This window comes from Ips typographus, linkage group LG15 (genome assembly GCF_016097725.1).
Source record: "Ips typographus isolate SLU linkage group LG15, UJ_Ityp_2.0, whole genome shotgun sequence".
Taxonomy (NCBI): domain Eukaryota; kingdom Metazoa; phylum Arthropoda; class Insecta; order Coleoptera; family Curculionidae; genus Ips; species Ips typographus.
In genome coordinates this window covers 6,983,730-6,992,974 of record NC_138436.1, presented here as the reverse complement: position 1 = coordinate 6,992,974, position 9,245 = coordinate 6,983,730, and the positions used below count along the sequence as shown (strand labels likewise).

The following is a 9,245-nucleotide window of genomic DNA, read 5'->3' as shown; positions in this document are numbered from 1 at the left end:
TTGTAGCCAGCGGACATTACAAAATCGTAAATAATAGCCCCTGAGGATGGGTAGTTTATACACTCGAAACATGTTGGGCAGCGTTTAGCTACGAAATAAAGATTTTGTGGAGATTGACTTTGTGTTTTTACTTTCACTACAACTCTACTGTAAAAATGGACAACTTCTTTTCATTAAAAATTTAAATATTACTAAACTGTTTTCTCTTCATTTACAGCAAAGAAAGAACGAAAAAAATAGACTACCAGTCGGCAGGCTTTCCAGACTTTTGCTGGACAGTCCGAAAAGATGAACAGTAATATTGAAGGCCTAATAAACATTGGTTGGACACACAAAATGATATCCATACAGAACTATTGTTCATTGTAAATATAGTAAAATATTCAATACAAAGAATTATAAGGAGTTTAGGCCAATAAATACAGTTGAAATTTATGAAAAAGTCTTGGAAATAACAGTTAAAGAGCAATTATGTAAATATTGTGATGACAATAATATTCAATCCAAAGAGTCAATCAATCCGGTTTCCGTGAGGAGCACTCATGTGAAACTGTAATAGTCAATACTTGTGATATTTTTAAAAAGGAGATGGATAGGGGTAGTATAGAGTTGTTTGCGGATGATACTATGATTTACTTAGCTGGGAGAAATCTGGAAGGTATGCAGCAAACTATCAATCGTAATTTGGAAAAAATCTTCGAGTGGCTTTGCATTAACAAATTATGCATAAATACTTCGAAATCCAAGTTCTGCTTATTTGGAAAGAAACACAGCTTGAATGATGTCAATATAGAGGAAATAAATATAGTTATCAATAATGATCAAATTAAACACGAAAGTTATATACAATATTTAGGGGTTATTTTGGATGCAAATTTGAATTTCTGTCGGCATGCAGAGTATATTACTAGGAAGTTCTCAAAAAAAGTTAGTTTTATATCCAGAATAGGAGACCAGCTGTCAATGGGAACTAAATTGTTACTGTACAACAGCATAGCTGCACCTCATCTTTCTTTTTGTTCCACATTGTTGTATGGTTTGCCGGCATGCAAAATTGACCAAATACAGATAGTCCAAAACAGAGCCATGCGAACGGTACTGAAATGTAATAGGTATACACCAATTGCTACCATGCTTAATGTCTCAAATCTGTTATCTGTGAAAGAAAATATTTTAGTTAGTTCGTATGTGTATATTTTTAAACTAAAAAACAAGATGCTGCCTTCATATATCTGTGATAGGTTTGTAGCTTTTAAGGATATACATGACCATGGTACCAGAAACTGTGATGACTTTGTATTACTGGATAAGTGTAATACGAATCTAATGCTTAACTCTGTCTTGCATCGGGGTGTGTATAATTTTAACATGTTGCCAAAGAGTGTCAAGGACTGCAGGGACCTGAATGTTTTGAAAGTTAGTTTAAGCGCATGTAAGGTCTTTGTAATTAGTGTTAGTTTACTAGTTTTGTCGCTATCCGACAATTATGACAGTTTGTACGGTATTAGCTTTTGCGGTAAACGTTAAATAACGTACGTTAACGGAAGACATATGGTAATTTTATTGGATGTCAAAATTATCAAAATCGTCAAAGAATTTTACTACCTAACCAACAACCAACAAACCAACATTTAACATTCATCTTTATTTTGAGGAAAATAAGATATGTGTGAACTGTGAAAATTGCATATTACTCGTCCCACGTGTTCTGAATTTTCACTTTGTTTTGTTTCCAAAAAAATGTCTTTCCCTGAAGGTAAAAAAAGAGTTCGTTTTTCTCCTGAAGATGAGATTATCCTTTTAAAAGGGATCTTATCTGCAAAACCGTTTGAAGATGTTGGGCGCTGGGCTGCCATTCAAGTTGTTCTGAAAGAGAAAACCCGGAAAAAATTTACTGTAAGAGCTTTAAGGCAGCATATGGTAAAAAAATTTATTGAAAGAGATGATTCAAATAAAACTAAGTAAGTAAGTTTCTTTTTTTATAGTCTAGCTAGCATTAAGTTTTGCTCGCTTTCTCAGAACAGGTATTGAAGAAGGTTAGAATGAGTTTGATCACTTAATGCAGCAAATTAGAGATATGATTCGAGATTTTAAAAGAAACTCCAAATCTGCTAGCATGAGGCACGACTATGTTGTAAGGCCCATTGATATTAAAGCGTCAATGGAGAAAGGCAAGATTTTACGTGAAAACTTTTTACAACAATTAAAAAAGCATCTTTCCAAAACAAGGTGACCAAACACTTTTCAGAATAAGGTGGTGTATATTTGCTTTACATTAAGATTCAATAATGTGACAATTACAGAACTTGAATATGTCAGTAGGCCTGTTGAAGAAACACTTGTTAATAAACAGGAGGCAGCAGTACCCAGTAGCAGTAATATCAACAATCATTCTGTTGACATTTTCCGAAAGGATTTTTGTTGTCTTTTATAGCACCATGTCGACAAAGACAAACTAAAAGGTTGAGAAATTCTGCTCTAGAGTTTTTAAGTACAAGGAGTGAGAAAGAGGCGGCATTACGATATAAAGAGATTGAGTTAGAGAATCGTAAGTTGGACATTGAACAAAGAAGATTTCTGATAGAAGAAAAGAAATTAGAAAACTACATTGATATGCAAAAGAAAAAGTTAGAACTTGAGGTCATTAAAACAAAAATGAAACAAGGTGATAGAAAGAAACTGCATGATATAGTAGATGGTTATAATAATTTATTAAATGTGTTAATAAATAAGATTTAAATAAAACTATTAATATTTATATTGTAGAAAGAAAAACCTATGTGTTTCAACTACAGAGCTTGTTATAGTATTAATATAATTATTGGAGATATGTTCTATATGTTTGTTGAGACGAATTACTCATTTTTTTCTTGGTTTATTGGGTCTTCTGTCTCACACAAAAAAAGGTTTGTTGGGAAAATGGAATTTCGCACTATTTTCAACTAAGTTGAAAATAACATTAACCTAGTCGTCCCAACACAAGACCACTGACTTAGGCTCGGTCTTGTTACCTAAAAACGCTGACGTTTCGGTGGAAAATCTACCACCGTCTTCAGAGAATCTAAAAAAGAAAAAACACAACGGCAGAACACAGAAAACAACAACTTAATAAATATTAAACCTGATAATGTTCAATATGGAACTCTGAGAAGGGTTTTGTCAATAAAAATTGACATAAATTTTGACTTTTGTCATTCCAATAGGAAAGGTTATCTATTGTTGTAGTGAAAGGTGGGTTTTATAATGAAAACAAAATTACAAGAAATTTCAGTTACGTTTGATATGACCAAGTGTTATCTCCTCCTCTAGAATATTTAATCAAGTTTGGTCAATATTAATAGAGGATGTAGCAAACAACACAACAACACAACACAACACATTCCCAAACTTGATATTATTTCTGCAATTGAAGAGACAACTCAAAATTTACCAGAAGAACATCAACAAGAATTTAAAATAAGATCAAAACTTATCTTAGAAAAACAACACAAAATCAAACAAAACCTATCCAAACCTGAACAACAAGCATTATACTCTCTCAAAAAAGACAACAACATAAAAATACTTCCAGCAGACAAAGGTAACGCTACAGTCATAATGGACTCTATTACATACCACAACAAAGTCATGACTCTTTTAAATGAAAACAATTACACAAAACTAAATAAAAACCCAACAGAAAAAATTGAAAGGCAAATTTACACTACTTTAAAAAAACATCAAGATCAATTTTCTGATCTTGAAAGGCGTAATCTTACGCCACATAATAGCAAAACACCACATTTTTATGGTGTTCCTAAAATTCATAAAAATAACATGCCATTAAGGCCAATTGTGAGTAGTATAAATTCGCCTACTCACTCATTAGCTCGCTTCTTGCTAAACATTTTAAATCCTTTAGTAGGTAACACAGATTCTTACATAAAAAACTCTCCTCACTTTCTTGAAAAACTCAAACATATCGACATTAATCCAAATCATATTCTGGTAAGTTTTGATGTTGTAAGTTTATTCACAAACGTCCCAGTTGACAAAACTCTTTCAATTGTTAGATCTAAATTGCAAAATGATTCAAGTCTTGGGGAACGTACAAGCTTAAGCATAAACACTATTTTAGAACTTTTAACAATTTGTGTTAAAACAACATTCTTCCAATATGGAGATGATTATTACCAACAAAATTCTGGAATGGCAATGGGTTCTCCATTGTCTCCAATATTAAGTAATATTTTTATGGAACATTTCGAAGAAAATAACATTAATAATTTTAATTATAAACCAACAATCTGGTGGAGATATATTGATGATGTTTTCACAATATATCCATTTGGTAATGATCATCTCCAACAATTTCTCACTCACATAAACTCAATAGAACCCACAATCAAATTTACAACAGAAACTGAACAAAATAACGAACTTCCATTCTTAGACATTCTAATCAAAAAAGACATAAACAAATTTGAAACAAAAGTATACAGAAAACCAACCCACACAAATAGATACTTAAACTACAAATCCAATCATCCAATAATGGTAAAAAAAGGTATTGTAAAAAGTTTATTTGATAGAGCCAAAATTATTTGCAATAATGAACAATTTAATAAAGAAAAATTATTCATTAAAAATGTTCTAAAAGAAAATGACTATCCTGAAACATTTATTAATAAATGTTTTAGGGATTTAGAACATCCAAAACAATCTGGAAATCAAAATCAAATTTTACCTTTTACTAACCTTTTTATTCCTTACATTCCAGGTATTTCTGACAAAATCAAACGAATAGCTAAAAAATATAACATCAGAACAATATTTAGAACTCAAAACACATTAAGATCACACTTAACTAAAACAAAACCTTACAATGAAAATGAATCTACAAGAAACGTGATATATAAAATTCCTTGCGAATGCAATCAATTTTATATTGGTGAAACCTCCAGACCTTTAAAAAAACGTATTAAAGAACACCAAAATTATTTAAGAACTGGAGACTTTCACAAATCTAATATATGCCAACACGCGTTTGATAATGATCATAGAGTCAAATGGAATGAATGTAGTATCATAGACAAAGAAACTTTTTCAAAAAGACGTAAAATAAAAGAAAGTGCATATATTAGATTAAACCATGACTCCTGTGTTGCTACATCCTCTATTAATATTGACCAAACTTGGTTAAATATTCTAGAGGAGGAGATAACACTTGGTCATATCAAACGTAACTGAAATTTCTTGTAATTTTGTTTTCATTATAAAACCCACCTTTCACTACAACAATAGATAACCTTTCCTATTGGAATGACAAAAGTCAAAATTTATGTCAATTTTTATTGACAAAACCCTTCTCAGAGTTCCATATTGAACATTATCAGGTTTAATATTTATTAAGTTGTTGTTTTCTGTGTTCTGCCGTTGTGTTCTTTCTTTCTTTTTTAGATTCTCTGAAGACGGTGGTAGATTTTCCACCGAAACGTCAGCGTTTTTAGGTAACAAGACCGAGCCTAAGTCAGTGGTCTTGTGTTGGGACGACTAGGTTAATGTTATTTTCAACTTAGTTGAAAATAGTGCGAAATTCCATTTTCCCAACAAACCTTTTTTTGTGTGAGACAGAAGACCCAATAAACCAAGAAAAAAATTAATATAATTATATAATTATAATAGTAAACATTTATATAAATGTTTAAAGTTTTAGAGCAAGTACTTAAATAATATAAGGTCAGGTTAAATATATAATAGCTAATAAAATACCTAGAAAGAAACTGCATGATATAGTAGATGGTTATAATAATTTATTAAATGTGTTAATAAATAAGATTTAAATAAAACTATTAATATTTATATTGTAGAAAGAAAAACCTATGTGTTTCAACTACAGAGCTTGTTATAGTATTAATATAATTATATAATTATAATAGTTAACATTTATATAAATGTTTAAAGTTTTAGAGCAAGTACTTAAATAATATAAGGTCAGGTTAAATATATAATAGCTAATAAAATACCTAGATACTCCGCCCTATTCACTAACTATTGAAAACATTCAACATTGAAATAAGTTCAAGTTGAAAATTTATGTATTTCAGTTCAATATTGAAGTAGTTTCGTATTCACTATTGTCATTTGGCAATAGTGTAATATTAAATCGCCATTGCATGATAAAGAACAAAAGACGAAGAAAAATGACAGTTAACCTTAACATTGGTTATTTTATAACAGGTTGTTTCGTTATTTTAATTTTTAAGTGGTTTTTTATCATTTAACTCCAAAACGACCAAAACCTGTATTGGGTATCGGATCGGATATATAGGATATATTCAAAAGTTATTTGAAAGGTAAGTAAACTCGATCAACAGTCAGAACGTAATGTATACAGCAATACAATGTGTACAGCAACTAGCATTCTAGCCAATCCTAAACCATATTAAAACATTTTAGGCTTTTGTAGTTATGAAAAGCCATATTAGAGGCAAAATAAGAGAAAACAAGGCCCTAACCCCTAACAATTATGTCACACATGTCCCAAATAATTAACTAATCAGATGCAAGGTTTTAAGCAATCTTTGTTTTGTTTTTAAATTCATGGTATACAAGTATTTACCTGTGTCACTGATTGGAAGTTTGGCAGTTTGCATTGCTGGAGTATAATTTCTATAGCAAAGCAGTATTGTTTTTTGATCTAAAATACTCTCTTAAAATAATGCAATCACAATTTGGGACACCTTATGTATTTGTAACTGGTATATGTATTGAGTAAGAATTTCCATTCACAGAATCTTTGGATGCACATACCACAGCCATCATATGTGGATATGAAAAAATTGCGGATGCGCTTCACAGTATTGCTGATGCTTTAAACAGAATTGCTCAGAGCTTAAATAATCCACATCAACCTGAAAGTTTTGATTAAAAATGTGTTGTTTATGGATGAAAGTAATAAAAAGTTTTTTTTTATTGAAGAATATTTTCTTTTTCTTTTCTAAGGGAAGGAACTTGACTACAGTAAAGCAGTACGAAATGTATATACGTTTTAAAAGTGAAGGCAGTCTAAACTTTGAGGATTTGTGTAAGAAGTTAAATTTAATTGGGCCACAAAAATATTCTTGTAAATGAACAGGTTAGCAATAAAATGATTTGTCAAAAAAAAGTATCTAGGCATACAGGGTGTCCCACTTTTTATGAAGAAGGCTTCAACTAGGGTTAGAAAATAGCATTTTATTAATTTTTTCTATTTTCTTTTCCTTTTTTGTTGGTATATACATATTTAGTTAGTTTCTTTTATTTTAAGTTCTGCAGTCTTGCAAAGCCGTATTACAGTCTTACCACTTTGGATAAAAAAAAACGAATTAAAGTCTCAATACTAACTCCCTGTAGTAGTGATGTAAAATAAGTAACTAACGGTTACAAAGTAATCGTTACTAAATGGGACTTGAAAGTAACGAGTCTTAATTCAAAAAAAGACTCGTTAGATTTTATGAGTCCAATTTATAAATCTTTGGTAGGTGTAAATCTCGTCATAGTCGTTACAAGTTAAAACCGACACAAGATAAAACAAGTGGGTAATATGCGACAAGCATTTAGTAGAGACCGCCGGACCGCGGCGGGCGAACTCTAGGAGTTTAGGCAGGTCCAGACTCGTAAATTGGTAAATTCGTAAATACTAAATACGTATACGAGTATTTAGTCTTGCATTTGCTTTCTGTGGGCTTACGCGTGGTTGTGACAAAGTTTTTTATACACTATTTTTACAATTTTCGATAAAATGGATTCTCAAAAGAGAAGTGTTATTTGGCTATATTTTACAATTATGACAGAATCAACCGCAAAATGTAATTTATGTAAAAATACTTACTCTCACAAAAATGGAAATGTGTCAAACTTGAGGAAGCATTTAAAGACAAAACACCCTACGATAGTTCTAGATGAACTAAAAGTGAAAAGGTTGCCATTTGAAGAAACAAAAATGTTGCAAGGTAATTCAATTCATTGAAATAGCATTTTGTTTTATTTTGTAGCTAACGTATATCTAATATTTTTTTGAAGAGGTTTCAAAATCAACGGAACCGGCTAGTAGTGAAGGTTCCGCGAGGAGTGTCAATGCCAATACTCAGTCAGAGGCAATGGAAAATGATGTTAACGTAGTTGTAGAGTCACGTCCAAAAGAAAACCCTGTTAGAAAACCACTTTCTAAGAGACAAGCAAATCTGCAAGGCTTCATATACAGGCCAATTTCGCTACCTCGAAAAAAAAAATTAATGGCCTAATATTGGAAATGATAATAACCGATTTGCAACCTTTTTCTTTGGTGGAAGATTTGGGTTTCAGGAATCTTTTGAATGAACTGGAGCCATCTTATATTATACCCAGTAGGCCAACATTTACCAAATCTTTTTTGCCCGTCCAGTTTGATGGAGCAGTTACGAAGCTCAAAACACTTCTGGAAACTACTGAACATGTTACGCTCTCTACTGACGGTTGGACTTCAATTAATACAGAAGGATATATTGCTGTCACAGCTCATTTTATAACAGAAGAATGGAAGTTTTACCCTTGTTTATTGACATGCTTCAAATTTGAAGAGTGTCATTCCGCCCAAAATTTGTATCAAGACCTGAAAAGAATCTGTACTGAATGGCATATTTCCGACAAAGTATATGCTATAACAACCGACAATGCAGCGAATATAGTTGCAGCTGTAAGATCTAGCGAGTGGGAACATATTCCCTGTTTTGCCCACACAATCAATTTGATTGTGAAAGACGGTTTAAAGCTAATTGAAGAACTACGACAGAAAATAAAAAATATTATCAGCTATTTTCACAGAAGTTCTCAAGCAAACGCCAAATTTTTTGCTACCCAAATTCAGATGAATCCCAACTCAACACCCTTAAAACTAATTAATGATGTACCCACAAGATGGAACTCGACTTATTACGCAATAGAGAGGTTAGTTAGGCTGGCAGAATCTCTGGCAGCTACAGTGGGTGTTCTGCATAATCCAGTTATTTTACCCACAGAGGAAGAATGGGCATTGTTACAAGAAATAAGCAAAATACTAAAACCTTTTGAGGTTGTGACTGTGGAACTTAGTTCAGAAAAACAAACAACTCTTTCAAAAGTAATTTTAATTATCAAGGGACTTATATCGTCGTTAGAGAGAATTAGACCTACAGTAATAAGTCAGATAGGTACTGATTTAATAGTCTCATTGTTGTCTTCAATATGCTCCCGATTTGGAAATCCCG

The 9,245-nt window shown here is 31.7% G+C and overlaps 2 long non-coding RNA genes across 2 annotated transcripts in view; one reads left to right on the top strand and one right to left on the bottom strand.

The window, feature by feature from the left end:
* LOC145738452 (uncharacterized) overlaps positions 1-9,245 on the bottom strand; it is a 165,479-nt gene that overhangs the window by 139,792 nt on the left and 16,442 nt on the right. The gene's annotated exons all lie outside the window — the stretch shown is intronic.
* The window catches only part of LOC145738457 (uncharacterized), a 404,307-nt gene that overhangs the window by 387,014 nt on the left and 8,048 nt on the right, over positions 1-9,245 (top strand). The window lies entirely within an intron of this gene.